At 30.8% G+C, this 16442-nt stretch overlaps 1 protein-coding gene and 1 non-coding gene across 3 annotated transcripts in view; one reads left to right on the forward strand and one right to left on the reverse strand.

The window, feature by feature from the left end:
- Window positions 1-16442, forward strand: part of LOC132947035 (protein lozenge-like) — a 46604-nt gene that overhangs the window by 10389 nt on the left and 19773 nt on the right. The gene's annotated exons all lie outside the window — the stretch shown is intronic.
- LOC132947984 (5S ribosomal RNA) lies at window positions 13665-13783 on the reverse strand. Its single transcript, XR_009664980.1, has one exon. It is a non-coding gene; the product is annotated as a 5S ribosomal RNA (ribosomal RNA).

A 16442-nucleotide genomic window follows, 5' to 3' on the forward strand; every position in this document is an offset into this window, starting at 1 on the left:
ATACCTATAGGTTAGGTATATGGTTACGCGTTTGTAACGATTGATTTTCAAATTTTATTTTTTCAACCAATAAGTCTGACACTAGAATAAATGTATTTAGTAGTTTTTAATGTTTTTAATGTTTTTATTTTATATATTATTATTTATTATGTTTACCGTAATAAAATGTGTGTATGTTTTCGCTCAAAGTTAAGTGTATCGACCAAACGATTGCTACCGGTTAAAAAAATTATCTTTGATAATGCTTGTTAGTTGTCAAAATTTTCTCACGCTTACGTGTTGTATTTTTTTTTTGTGAGAGGTTATAAATTTGACACTGAAATCTAAGGCCCCTATAGACACCCTATTGAACACCGGAAAATGCGGTTTGACCCAATGGACCTCGCGGTGTTTGGAGTGCGTGTGCGTGTATGTTTATTATTGGTAAAAAAAATAAGTCAATACGAAATATTACACCGTCTGTGACCAAGTTAACGTGCCCACTGTTGTGTGCTCTGTAAAACGATATCAAATACTTATTAAAAATCATAGATACTGTAAACATTGAATAATACGGGGTTTAAAATGATCTTGTATACCTATATATGTAGTTAAAAACAAAACCAACAATGAGTATATAAGTATGTATAACAGCTATATATAATATCCAACAGGTGATATACCTATGTATAATAAATCTTAGAATTGCAATATTATATACCTATACATGTACTTATTACGCCGAACGTTAACGAGTTTCGTTCTTTTTTTTATTTTGTATAGGTAACGCCATTAAAATAGAATAAAAAGTGAGATGAAAATATTTAGACCCCGTTAACAATGTTTTCGACTATAGTCTGACAATAATAATTGGTACCTCGACGAATGCCGGATCCTTGGGAATCATATTGTTTCCGTAGGTAGGTACATATACATAGTCGTTAAAGTCTCCACTCGGTTATTTGATTATTATTTTTTATTTCCTCGGCGTTATACACAAACAAATACTTACAAAATCGTATATAATATGTACATACAGGGTTGATGGGGTTTCGGTAAAATTCAATAACGTTCGTAATCCCCCGGCCCGTCCTCCATAATCATACGTTACTGCAGTATAGACATAAATCATGTGTTGGAAACGGTGATAGAATCGTGACTATGCTACCGATATATGTTGTGTTTTCTCACTATATTATACTGATTCAGTTTTTTTTATACATGTGAAACGCACGTATACGAGAACAAAACATTGATTATAATATTTTATTATTGACGTATAAAAATATATTTATTTAAAATCGCATGCGATGTTTCAATCTGAAATGTCCGCAATAATAGTTCGTACAAATTTCTTACTACACACACTATAATATAATATTAAGAGCTATTATGATTGAATAGCTAGTAACTGTTGTAGTGAGGAAAGAAATGAAAGCTGGGTTAGCAAAATTATTATTATTTTTTTTTTTTTATCACGTGGATGAATTTCCATATTGTTCAACTGCATAGAATGAAATAAACCGTGAAAAGTGGTTAAGTCTACGTGTTGCCGTTCTACCTGGGTAATTATTTGTAAACTTCAATTGTGCAACTCGTCGAAAATGTTGCTGACAAGTGCACTACAATGAATAATATTATGTTTTTTGTATATATATTTTTTGACAATACGTAAATTATTATTCTTGGTCAACAATTGTATCATTATTCTTGTTTAAACACGTTCCTGTAAACTGCATATTATAATATTAATCAATAATATCTTAGCCCTTAGGTATTAATATATAGATATCTGCCGGCTACCGATATATAGATACGTTACTTTTTATATTGTTAATCTTATGTTATATTATCATCTTCTGTCAACCATCGTTAATGTATGGGTTGAAATTCATACTATTTGTTATAAAAATAACGCGTAGAGTTAATTTACTCAAAATAAAAAAAAATCTGTTCTTCATGAAACCGGTAGGTAGTAGGGTATTGAAATGAGTATTTTCGCAGAATAATAAAATTGCAATGACACGTAAACATAATATTCGATGTAATATATTCATGGACGCATTTATAATATATAAATATACCTACTGAGCTCGTAATGTTTCATATAATTTTGGGCAATACTAAAAAAAAAAATAAAAATCTCGTACATGTTCAGTAGCTATACCTAAATTATTATTATCATAATTATGAATTTGCCGTGCTAATATAATAGTCATTCGCGCAATCGTTTGCGGTCGGTTTCTCTAATGCATATAATATATCTAATTCACATTATCATCACAGCAGTGGCGCGGTAAAATACAAAATAAAAACGTGTGTGCGTTCCGATATCAAACTATCAATGTTTATAATATAGTCTATAAGAACTCGTGTTTTTTTTTTTGCTAAAACTTTGTAGAGTTTATTACAACGGTAAAAACCACAAGGTCGTCGCGCAGTATGTATGTAAAGACAAAAAAAATCTAATAATTTATAGATATGTTTTGCTCATTTCATTATAGCACTGGCTCCGAGAGTGAAAGTATACCTATACATACTTTTTGATAAAACATTTATTTTCAATTAACCTTCTCAAGTCCCCGATTCCGCTGTGTAGCGACTCACCGGGATTTCTTCGTTTTTGCACAACACTTTTAAACTGCTACACGCGTATACAACAATATTGTTACGTAAATCTGTGTACCTTCCTATATGTCACACGACGCGTATAACATAATATCTAATAATATTATGACTATCGAGTATTGAACATTATCAGTAAATTGTGGTTCTCATACCGAAAAAAAATCAACACTATTATTGAATTAGTTTCCGATATTTTATGCGACGGACGTTCAAATTGGTTACCACTAGGATTTTTCTAGATATATTATAATTATATATTTTTTTTAAATATACAATACTAATCACAATCACATAATATACAATTTATATCGTTTACACTTACAATGCGCTTTTTTTTTTAAATACTAATATATCCGGGAACAACGGGAATCAATCACATGATTGCAACAACACGTATCTCAAGCTTTGCACACCCTATAATAATAATAATAATAATAATATTATATTACGTACATTATTATGTAGATTCCTATAATATATACCTACTGATAGATGGTACTAGGTATAATATATATATATAAGATTTTAAAGATTTCTAACAGCTATTCATTAAACTTTTAAATAATATTGTGATTCAACACAAATTAAGTATATAATATATTATATATACATAAGTGTATATTATTTATTTTAGTTTCTTCAAGACGTTTGTGTTCGAACACATGCAGGTTAACTCAATAGTTGCGTGTACACACCAATGTGTATTTTTCATAATCATTCATCACATTTGTTTTGAACCTATTATGTCAGTGCATTAAAATGTCGTACATTTTATTGGTGGCGGTATATACAATAATATAGTGTACGTCATTCTACTTCCATCTCAATGTAAGCATACGCAAAATGCACGAGATTCGTCCGATTTTCACCGACTTTCGATCGAATCCAGCGACAAGGCTCGACGGTTAATCTTCGTAATACTTCGTTTCGGATATATACTCAATACTCATACTAGTCATACTATATACAGCAATGTATATTCCTATACCTCCTACAGAGTATGGTCGCACAGTACAGCTGTGATGGCTAGGCAGTGTTCGTACCACGGCCCTATACTATTCTACTTACGACAACGTGTACATAATATATATATATACAATATAAATATACCTATTATAATGAAATAAGATACCAGCTGCAGTATTATATTTATATATCATATGTACATTATATATATACCTATCTGTATATAATATTTTATATACATACAATAACGCACTGCAGCAATGAGCTCGATAAATTGCAGCGTGCAGCGCACACGTGTCCGCGCGTATATATATATACCTATATAATAATACTATACGTTTTACTACCTATATACTTTGTATTTTTTTTACGAAATCATAAATCGTTTTCCTCGAAACGTATAATTCGTCCGTATTACCTCTATACATATATATATACGATACATAATATTATATAAATGTGATATTCGGTCGTGAAGTCGTGAAGCAATCAACGGCGCGGAGAGGAGTCATTGCGCCTTATAATACCGGCGCGCCGTGTACAGGTACCTAGGTTTATACCTACCAATATATATATATATATATATACCATATCTATCCGTCTGCCCCGCGTCCGAATATAATACGCGTACACGCCGATCCGTCGTGTACCTATATAATGGTAATATTATATTATATTCAAATAACAGACGCGTGATTATGTGTAGCGATAATTTGTGATCTCGTATATCATATACAAATGACTCGGACGATGGTCCGCCGGGATTCGTGTGTGATTGCCGGTTTCGACGATGGTAGTCTAATAAGATCCGGCGGGCACGTCTTCGCTGCAGCATGGCATGTTACCTGGTGCGTACCTGCAGCAGTGTATAAATATGTATCTGTATATACATATATATACTCGCCTAAGTATATATCGCATATGTATGTGTGTGTGTGTGTATACCTTCGACGAGTTGCTCTCTCTCTCTCTCTCTCTCCGATTTGTTTTTGTTTCTCCTGCTCGCACACTGCACCAGCAGCAACAGCAGCAGCAGTGTGCTGGGTGTATTATTATTATTCGATGTTGTTTTTTTTTCCTTCGTCTTCTAATTTTGCTCCGTGATTTCTTGGTGTCTTGCTTCTATGGATCTCGGCGGACCGTGAACGCGTTATGGATTCCCCACCCCTTCCCGCCTCCCTAACCGTTCGTTTACGGATCAACGGTTATCAGAAACAAAACGCGTCTTTTTTTTTCATTCGTTCGGTTTTTTTCATTTCCAATGTCGATTCGACTTCCACCGACCGGCTGTATAAAGTAGGCACTTCCGGCAATGCGTCTCGTCGTAGTCTGTAAACTGTACACATTATTATTATAATAATATATTATATACACCGGCTACGGTGAACTGCAGCCAGCAGGGTGTTCGCGCGTTCCAAATCTCCACCGCCCGTGTAAATCATATATATATATATATATATATATATATATATATATTTATATACAAAGGTACCTTACCTATACCTATTCTGACGTGCACACTGTCGCCGTCGTCGTGGTTATGGTAATTGGTAACGATATTATATTCTAGTCTACAGAATGTGTCCTCTATTCATAATATGTTTTGACGATTGTTGTAGGTATATACTATATTAAATATTTAAATACCTACCTATTTATAACTTCTACACATGTTAAAACATCGATATCATAGCTTATATAAGGACTAATAGTTTGAATTGGAAATAACGTCTTGTACGGTAATCAACAAACCAAATATGTCGATATTCTGTTAATCACATGCAGCTGACTGTAAATCTAAATTGTATTTCAAAATTAAATTTCAGCCAGTTAAAACAAATAGTCTATATATATTTTGCTCCTAAATACTAAAAAAATAACTTTAGGTTAAGACATTCTTAATCTTGAATATGGTTTTTTTGGTTAGCTTGGTTGTATTTAAATTAGTTATTAAAATTAAAACAAAGGTGGGAAAGTGGGTGTCGCTCTGCTGTACAGTAGATTACAAGTTAGTCACTGTAATAAATGGTGTTAAATTTGAATTTAATGATATAATATAATTGTATAAGAAAAACGTTTCTGAGCAAAGACGGTCATTCATCAGCTTATGATATTACTAAGTATATTTGATGATATTATTGTGAATATAGTAATTCATACATAATCTGTTTACGTGGAACCTTGTTTTAAATGCTCGATCCTTAGCTATGAAAGTTGAATATTTTATACATTTTTAACTACAAAATAATTATTAAATTTTAAATTTGATACATTTTGTCAAAAATCAAACTTTAAACGCTTATAAAAGAAAATTGTAAATATGTATTTTTAAACTGCTATTGTAACAATAAATCAAGTGCCTTGTATTAAATAGTCATGCTTTTTGGCCCATCAAATAAAGTTTTATTGATATTTATCGATTTATTATTTTTGTTTTTCTCGGCGCTTTTGAACACTACTTCTGAACCAACTAGATTCACTTTCCCATCAAATAAGATACTGAAGTTGATAATCGAAGGTTTATTTAAACTACTTATAGTGTAAAAAGACACGAACAAAAATTTTAAATTTAAATTTAAAAAAAAAAAACACATTGTAAAATCAATACATTCATCGATCCGCTCAGAATCTAAAAAACCTTGCAGACTAAAAAAAATTGAAAATTGCATGTATGAAGTCAATATCAACAAACTATTATGGTAATTCCAATAAACTCGTGAATCATGATATAAATATAAGAACCTGTCTGAAGTACCTTATATAGGTAATAGGTACAGGCGGCGTATATGTGTACAGCCTAATTAATTGGTTTCATTAATGATAAACAATGCTTATATTAGAATTATTATAACGTGATGTTATTTATACTTTGTAGATACTCTTTTATTTAGTAGTGTATTTAGGCTAGGGTACGTCCAAGTTGGTGGGCCTCAGTACTTATATCGTGACATTAAAAAAAATCTCTGAAAAATTATTTATTTTTATCAAAATTTCATTATTTTTCTTATGTAGTTTAATCAAAACAAAATATTTTCATAATCTGAAATGACTAAATCTTATGTTAATTTTTTTTAAAAAGTTGATTTATGGATTCGGAAATCAGAATTCCCATTAAATATTAATTTAGGTACCTAATAATGTAATGTTTAAAGTGTAGGTAGGAGGCTGATGTGTATACGATTACAAATACGGTGAGACACTCTGTATACTTAATAGTCAATTAAATATAGGTACTACTACCTATATTAGTTACATAATGAGTCAATATTTTTATTTTTCATCTGCATAATATAAATATTACATAATATTACCTCCTTAATAAGGACCGTTCGTTTTAACCTATTGCGTGGATAATCAAAATAACAAGTTACAAAACAAAAAAAGTTTTACAAAAGTATAAGTACCTACTTACAACCTACTTTAAACGAATCAATTGGATAAACGTTTTTCTTTCAACCCAGCCGAAGTTTATAAATCGCTTTGTCCTCTATATATACGGAAAATATAATAATATTATTCCGTTTCCAATGCTTCGAACACGCAATAATATTAATAATATTTAAGAGGACGCTTCACCCGTTATGCCAACGCATAATATACCAAATTGTACGTTCTGAAAAATCTATTAAACTTAGGTACGTTATAAGAGCCAATTGACCTATTATCAAGTTTAAGAGTAAGAGTATTATCATTTATCTAGTAAACCTCATACGTTTTATACATAATTTTAAAGAAAGTTACGAGTATATTAAAAATTGTAAATTGTTTGTGCATTTTAAAATACTCTGAGCTTGCTTTAAAATTAAAATATTAAAAAAAAAACCTAAGAGATAATATTCTTATTTCTAAATTTGATAATAGGTCAATTCACTCCAATATTAATCACAAAATAGTAAAACGGATTATTCAGAACGTACAATTTGCCATGTTACACGATTATAAGACGGAGACTTGCGCATGCGGGTGTATAGCGTCTTCTAAAGGTAAATATTTTATAGGCGGGTACGGTATGATTGTTATGGTTTATTATCCGCTTGGTAATTAAATGAGTGGTAAAATGTAAAAACATTGATTTACGTACGATATAAACCTATTGAAAAACTTTCCGGAATTTTCGTATTTATAAATGAAAACACGCGGCGTTTCCGTACAAATAGTACACGCAATATCAGCTGCAGGATCCGTATATATAATTAAATAACAATTAATTGTTGCGCGCGCGAGTGTGTCTTTGACAAAAAGTTGACGTATCTTATACATATACGACAACTCATCCACGGCGGAGGGTTGTATATATATAGGGGATGAGTATATATAATATGTTATAGCCGGGTGTGGGCTGCCGGGCTAGGACGCTGATGCTTTTCCACCGATTTAATAACGTTTTCCGACGTACAACAATACTTAACCCTCAGCTCGCACGCCCCCGGAAATAATAATAATTTTCTCTGGAATGCGTATTATACACCGTGCATATAATATGGGCTGTGTCGTTGTACATTCGCAGCTAATAAACAATATCAGCTATACGCTAGCAAAACACAGCGGGCCAAACGTCTTATACGTATGCGTTCCCGTATTTTAAGTCGTGCGCCATATATATATATATACATATATGTATATTATTACAGTAAAATTCATAATATTTGATGATAAAAATGTGTAGTATTAGGTTTATACTTATAGATGAGCTATATAATACAAATAATCCAAGTCTCTATTTTCGAAATTAATTTTTTTCTGAACATAATTTTACTATCAACAGTTTATCGAGTTAAATATTTAAATATTCTGAAAAAATTTTAAAAGAACTGAGTTCATTAAACCTTTTTTTTTATACATTATGCAACTATAAAACTTTATCGGATGGAACTACTTTTACTTTCAAACGTACTCCATCACCCTTACCGTCCCACCACACAACAAAGACCCCTCTAAAGTTAGGATTATGCCATCTTGTCATTCTTTTGTTCATTCTCACATTTGATCTCCACAATGTTTTTATCTGTAAAAACGAAAAACAAGAAAAAAAAGTTAAAGTACACATTTTATAGTAATTAATATTCGTTGTACGGTATATTGTTGTTATTATTATTGTCTCTCAAGTCTCCAAGCTATAATATAACTTAACTGTCAGTGGTTTCATTGCACCGTGACCGTGGTATTCCTAAAAAGGGTATCGACTGACTGACAAAAATAAAAATAAATTACAGTGATATTCTATATTCTACTAGACTGTTAGAAATTTAGATTCATTACCATTGAGCATCAATATGATATAGGTTGATATATATATAACGTGCACAGAAACGACGTTTAAATGTTTCATTGATACGGTGCCTTATGAACTCACGACAGGATATTATTAAAATAGATGTCTAGAATTTCTACGTTTCATTTAACGACAATCGTCGAATAAAAACGATATGCAATGCAACTGATGATGATACGGTATAAAAATATACCTAAGTATAATCCAATTAAAATAATAATCGCCCATAATGACGCCAATAGAACAGTGTCAGCAATAATTCAGCTAGTCAGCTCCGCTATCATCGTACAGTGACAATATATTTATCTCTTCAGAGTAGATTTTATATTATGTACCTACCAATTGTAATGAAATTTTATTTTGTGCAAATCGTATTTTTTTTATTCCTATCCCTTCATTTGAATATCGTCGCTATTCATATAATCATATTTCAGGCACTATAGTGTTTTTAAAAAAATAAATCTTATTGAAAATTTTGATAAAAATCCAACCGTAAATACTGTGTGTATTACAATAATACACATATATTATAATAATTATTGTAACATCTACGCCCATAACACCACTCGTATCTCTGAACCTAAAATATACGTGATTGTGACACAATGACACTATTCATACGCATGTTCATACAATATAATTTATATGTAAAATTATGAATGCCAATTAGCATCAGTGCTGTACGTTTTTGTTTTTTAATATTTATTTTATTGTTATTTTGTGTTGTGACACTGTATCGTAGTGATGACTTAATTTAAACATGACATATTAGACATTTGTATATTAAATATTTAAATTGGTAACGATTTAAATTTTTATACTAGTCAGGATTTTCCTATTGTATTTTCTTTTAAAATTAATACGCGCGTCGACGCAAATAAGAATTTGAGAATTTATCGAAAATGGACAGTTCAGTAGATATTTTATTATTATTCAAATGATTTAATAATTTGGAAAAAAATAACTGTTCTCTAAATAGTGATTAATAAGTAGTCGTTTTGTTACAATACACTTATTGACAGGCGGTAGATACACGTCATACGTGTTAATTACTAATGAGAACATTTAGTTTGTAAGTTTATACTGGAATACAATACCACATTTTAACAATTAATACTATATAATATTACCACTAGAGTGACTTTTCACTACACCAAATATTTATGTAAATCTTCTACGATGGATTTATAGTTAAATTACCCAGACCACAAACAATTTCCGTTATTGAGTGATATTATCGTTATATAGTATAAAAATTTAAGTGTAAAACTATATCCATGCACTTTTATTTCTTATTTCTTTCTGTACAATTGCTTACCTACATATTTGTATATTATAATACTGCATACGGGGGACGGAGGGGCCGAGCGGACTAAGGCGTCGGTTTCGAAGCGCACCGACGCCGGTTCAAAACCTCGGCATTTTTCTTCAGACAAGTCACGGTGTCCGGGGAGAAGTGCCGCTATCCCCCACATAACTGATACCTACCAGTGTCCACTAAAAAAATCTGTCAAACTGTGTAAAAAACGTGTTTAAAACCTACAGTACCCTCCCAAACAGTAAAAACCACCCAATGGCCTAAGTTGCCGCGGGTTAATTAATAAAAAAAAATAAAAAAATACTACATACCTGTTTGAAATACCACAAGTATTACACTATTACTAAGAAATAGTATAATTACATTTTTTATAGCAGTTTATGCCGTGTATCTTAGAATAATATTATTTTCTTTTGAATGATATTAATTTAAAATATACACACATCTTAATATATATATTTCTTCCCGTGTGTAAGTATATGGATTGCCTACTAGATATGCTGTCGCACACTGTCCGCGATCCGGCGTAGTCGGATTGCCAGTATACACTACGGTGGCTGAGTTGCACCAAAAAGAAGTTGAACAATCACAACTTCTTTAAGAGTTATCATTTTTACGGGCATCAAAGCGCAATGGGATGTGCTAGTTTATATGTAAGTAGTGTATTATCGACAATATAGGATATCTTAGATTTTAAACGTATTATGAAAAAAATGTAAAAATGATTACTTTATTCGGAGGAGTACCTATGTAATATAATAATATATAATATTCAAATCATAGTGATATTATGACACTGAAGGGATTTTCACTATGCGTTTAGATGAAAATTCCCGGAGAATAGTTCGTTGAATAAATTATTTAATGTATATTTTCGTAACTTAATTGTATTACATAAACATTATTCTACAAATATGGGTATCCTAAAATCCGATTTTTTTGTCCTGATCTACAATTTAAATAAATTACCTAGGTATGCTAAAATTATTTTTATAAATATTCATATCATAAAATATAACAAAGTCTAATATTGAGAAGATATAATAGGCGCCTAACATTATAGTATTTATTTTTTGTTTTGTTATTTAATAGACAGCGAGTAAAAGTTTTGCCACTTTTGGGGGAGTGTATCAAATAGTATAATTACAATATAAAAATGTAAGCATGAACTCAAATAGTTACTCTGTCACTGCAGGACGATCGTTTGTTTCGCATATACTGCAAATTATACAATATTATTATTATATGGACATACGCGCGTTTACTACTGTTGCATATCATTATCAAATTTAATATTACCGTACAACCTACTATTATACGACACTCGAACTGCGCTGCACATAGCACGTTTCCGTCATAATATTATGATATCGTATCGTCGCGTATGGTGTCATCGAGCGTTTAGAAAATTGCTATAATAATAATATAATATCGAGAAAATTAAAGGGCGTTCGAACGGTGACCAGTTTGTGTGACGCGTGCAGTCACATCGTATGATATATATATACGGTGGCCGGACGCCTAAGGGTTGTCGGGGTATATATTATGTATAGGTATATAATATATATATATATATATAATGTCCTGGATCACACAGTTTTGATATATATATGATATATAGTAGCCGGAGCAGTATTAATTAATAACGTTGTCAGAGACACACATACTCCTTTCGGTGGCGGACGGCGGTTTGGGGGGTGGGTGGCGCAGTATCGCTACGCAGCGGCGGCGGTGGCCTCGGGGTTGGGAATTATTGCGAGAATCGGTCGCCACGCGTATCACATGGTCGCGCGCAACCTGTGACAATCGCCCGCCGCCGCCGTGAACGTAACGTCATGTGTGCGTGCGTGTGCGGCTCCTGACGTTTCGACGGCGGCGTCGCGTAAATTAACACCACTGTCAACAACCGAAACTTATTAATAACTTTTCGATTTGCCCGGTCCGCCCGCCGGATTAATAGGGGGCGCGGCGTCCCCCGAAGTGTCAAAAGGGCGCGCGTTTTCGAAACTTTGGATTTCCGCCGTAGTAATAATATTTTAATAATAATATAGTACCTATACCTAATATTATAATATTATGTACCTCCCGTTTTTTACTTCGTATTAAACTTTCATCGGGACCGTGAAATATAATCGTATCAGTTATAATACACGGGGAGCGTATTTGTATATTTTATAAATAGTTACCTATATTTATACGTAAACCTACAACCTACGCAAGATTTGCATTTTATACACCTACTTACGCGTTTTCATTTAAGTATGGGTAATGTGAAATAGGTACCTGGTATACACGCTGTTCGATGGTACACATTTATATAAACAGCATATATATGACGTTTAAAAACTGAAACAATAGATGTTTTTGAAATTAAATTTCACGACATGAAAATTTGGCGAAATTTACACTAAAAGAATTCACTCTCCACCCCTCCCCATTTTCTCTTAATTAGGTACCGATGTCACGCGTAGTACCTAAGTACTTACTTATCGCTAACTGTATATTTTAATTTCTTCAGACCCTTGCTATATTATTAAATAATATTAAATCCAAAGTGGTACCGAAAAATTGCTACCTAAACATTTTGATGCATCCTATAATTACTACTTTCCTATTAGAACAAATAAAAAAAAAGAACATCACCATCTAGTAACCCGGACTGAAAAATAATATTTTAAAAACTAATTTATTTTGTAATATGCCAAATACGTTTTTAGTAATTGTTATAATCACTGATACGGAATCGGTCATGTTATAAAACTCATATATTAAACTGCACAATAATAAATTGTATGTAAAAAATCTTACTATTTAAATATAATTTACAATATCCTAATCCTATATATACGAAATACCTATATGTCCTATATATAATTTTACTAAAAAAATTGTACACCTTTATATTTTGATAGAATAAGTTACTATAACTATAATTTAGAAAGTGATTGATTACTTGTTGTTCAGAGTTCATTAATTTTTGTTTGTGCTTGGGTATGGTAAGACGTATAACTGACTATACTACTCGTATATTACAATATTACGCTTTTAGTGTTTTTACACTTTCACGTTATTAGTACCACACCATTGTAAATATATACCATTATGGGCATTATGGCACAATAAAAGCGCGGAATACAACGAATAACATTATTTAATTAATTATACCTATGTCCTATACCTATTACCTCATTAAAAACGATTTTTAAACAGCACAAGTTAAACTTATAGGCAATTAATATTGTTGCATGTATTAAAATAAATATTTACCGTTCTGTGAAAATAAAGCAGTATGAAAACAAAATGATTTACTGCAAATTGCAATCGTGTATCGTTTAAATATATTTACAATATCATTCATACATTTAAAGTAGAAAAACCGGTAAACTCACTGTGCTGTTAAGTAAAATTAATTTAGCATAATATGGGCTTCACGCGATCCGTGGACCCAAGATGCTATAAAATATGATTATATTAAGTTGGAAAGAGGATTAATAAAAAAAATGCCAACGGCACGTAGTGTTCCCAAGCGGTCACCCATCCAAGTACTAACTACGCCCGACGTTGCTTAACTTCAGTGATCGGACGAGAACTGGTGTATTCAACGTGGTATGGTCGTTGGCGAAGGATTAGTGGCTATCAATTATTATTAAATAAAACATAATATTATATTATAATATATTAATATCTGTAGTTTAAATTTATATTTTATTGTTTATTTTTATTCATTTCTTATTTGTACACCTATGATCATGATTTAAATAATTTAAATATGTCCATCAAATATCTTGATTATGACCACCGAACCGTTTTTAAGTATTAACACTAAACGGAGTACCACCTACCTACATATATATACCTATAATTATTATTTTTAATTTGATATATCATATATTAAATACCTTCAATCTACATACAAAGGTGGATAAGTCGCTCTGCTGTATAGTAGGTTTCGACACTTTCGAGTGTATCTCATCAGTCGTCATCATTGAGTATTTAAGTATGACACTGTCATTAATGAATTATGAATGTATTGAATTTGACTTCAATCATAAAACATAGCATCCGAAATACGAGCGGAAACATTGTGTCAGCCTCGATTTCTTAGGAAATATTATCATTTAATTATATAACTACGTATTATTAATTTATGTTTATGTTAGTAATTATTACAATGATATATCATTCTATTTTATCATAATATTATATTATATCATATAGGTACTCGTTGCAAAAAATCGTAGGTTCCTACAATATTAATATAGGTATTAATATTATGTAGTATGAATTAAAATAATTAACTATAATTTAATGATAGATTTGTTATTTTTCGTTAAAATATACAATTTCTTTCAATTTTAAACTTCAGATGTCTATAGAAAAAAATAATTTCATAGATATTATTGATATTTTTTGATTTCTGTAAGGACGATTTTATTATTTAGGTACCTATGAGGAACTTTATATTATATTTTTAAGACTTAACTACCAAACCTTCAATTTTCAACTACAAACTAATTTACATATCAGTATATCACTATATCAGTAAACATTATTTTAATTTTATGTCGTACGTTATGTAACAGCTTTTATGGTTATCTCGCGGAAAATTCGTTATTTTATGTAGAGTTACAATATTGTGTATATTATATAATCCGGAATAGGACACACGAAACAAGTTTGACCGCAGTTAATTACATTTTGTTAAAAATACGTTTTTGTATCTCATGTTACTTAACGTTTTAATTTTAATTATAATTGTATTGGTATCATTATCATAGTCCTCACTACTAAACGGAATATCTGGACGTTTATATTTTTTAGTTCACATTTTATTGTACAACAACTACCAGATACCTTTATATTATATATCACAAAATAATTATTTGTTTGTTGCCGAAAGTCGCACTCATATTTGTCATTAAACTGCAATAAAACTTCAATAGCACATATAACACACATATTTATACTGTAGTATTGTATATATTGTGTATTTCTATTATATTGTAGGTAGTAAATTCATTCAAGTAATCAAGTAGCTTACCGTGAATCACTTAAAATACAAATACCACACAGCTGCATCAATAATGTACCATTGTACCTATTATCTATAAATACCTGCCAGTCCTACCTATGCACATTGAACATATCATGACATGAAACATCATTGAATTTTTCGATGGCGCAAATCTATAGGAAATAAATATATTATTATAACTTTAGTTTGATACTATTACTAATCGTTTTCTTCCCCTTCTTCCAACAAAAACCGTTACACACACGTGTTATATAGGTATGCAATTATAGAACATAAACTTTTGAAATTTTCATTAGGTTATGTACACGAGGCTACAGAAATAAATAATAATTTTTTTACTCAGTTAAGTTAAATTAATTAATTTTTTTTTTAAATTAGTAAATAAGGTTGATACGTTTAAACGTTTTGAATAACTAAGTACATCAATGAAGTTAACTACAATAAAAATTAAATTTTATACTAGGTTGGGTTCCATAACTGGTTGGTTCCCTCCTCATATTATTCACAATTAAAATGTATATAAATCATAATATTTACTTATTGTTACAATTCCAACACAGGTCACAGATTGTCAATATTCTATTAAATAATAAAATTAAAATAAATTTAATATTAATATAATTTTCAAATATCCTTTTACAACATTTTTTTTACCATAAAATAATTTACAGATTATGCACCTATAAAATACGGAGGGCATGTTAAAACAATTTTAGGATATTTATGAAAAAAGATTATATAATATACTTCTTTGGTAATAAAAATTCAAAATTAACTCAAACAATTTTCCATTACTCTTAAGTCAAATACGCGTTACGCAGCCAGCGCAGGGGTAAATAACAGACCAAATGTATGTCACTTCGATAAAGACTCAATAAATTCATTATTCAATATCTATCAACTTCAATGACATCTTAACTTATACCAATTCGTTGATTGCCCCCGGCATTGTTTATAATATAATGTGAAAATATACTATTAAATGTATTGTTTTCTATGGTATATTATATATATAGACGTAGTGTCGCGCTCAGACTTAGTACTTATTCCTCAATTCCTAATATAGTAATACGAGAGTAATAGGAATAAGGGTCGTCGTGTTTCCGATATTTTTTTCGCCGGGATCGAACAACCACGGCGCACATCATAATATAGATCAGTGGTGGATGATTAAACTTATATGTATATGTGTATGTATATTATTGTTATTATTATTATGTTTGCCATCGCAGCGTTTTCCCGCG

This window comes from Metopolophium dirhodum, chromosome 6 (genome assembly GCF_019925205.1).
Source record: "Metopolophium dirhodum isolate CAU chromosome 6, ASM1992520v1, whole genome shotgun sequence".
In the NCBI taxonomy this organism is placed as follows: Eukaryota; Metazoa; Arthropoda; class Insecta; order Hemiptera; family Aphididae; genus Metopolophium; species Metopolophium dirhodum.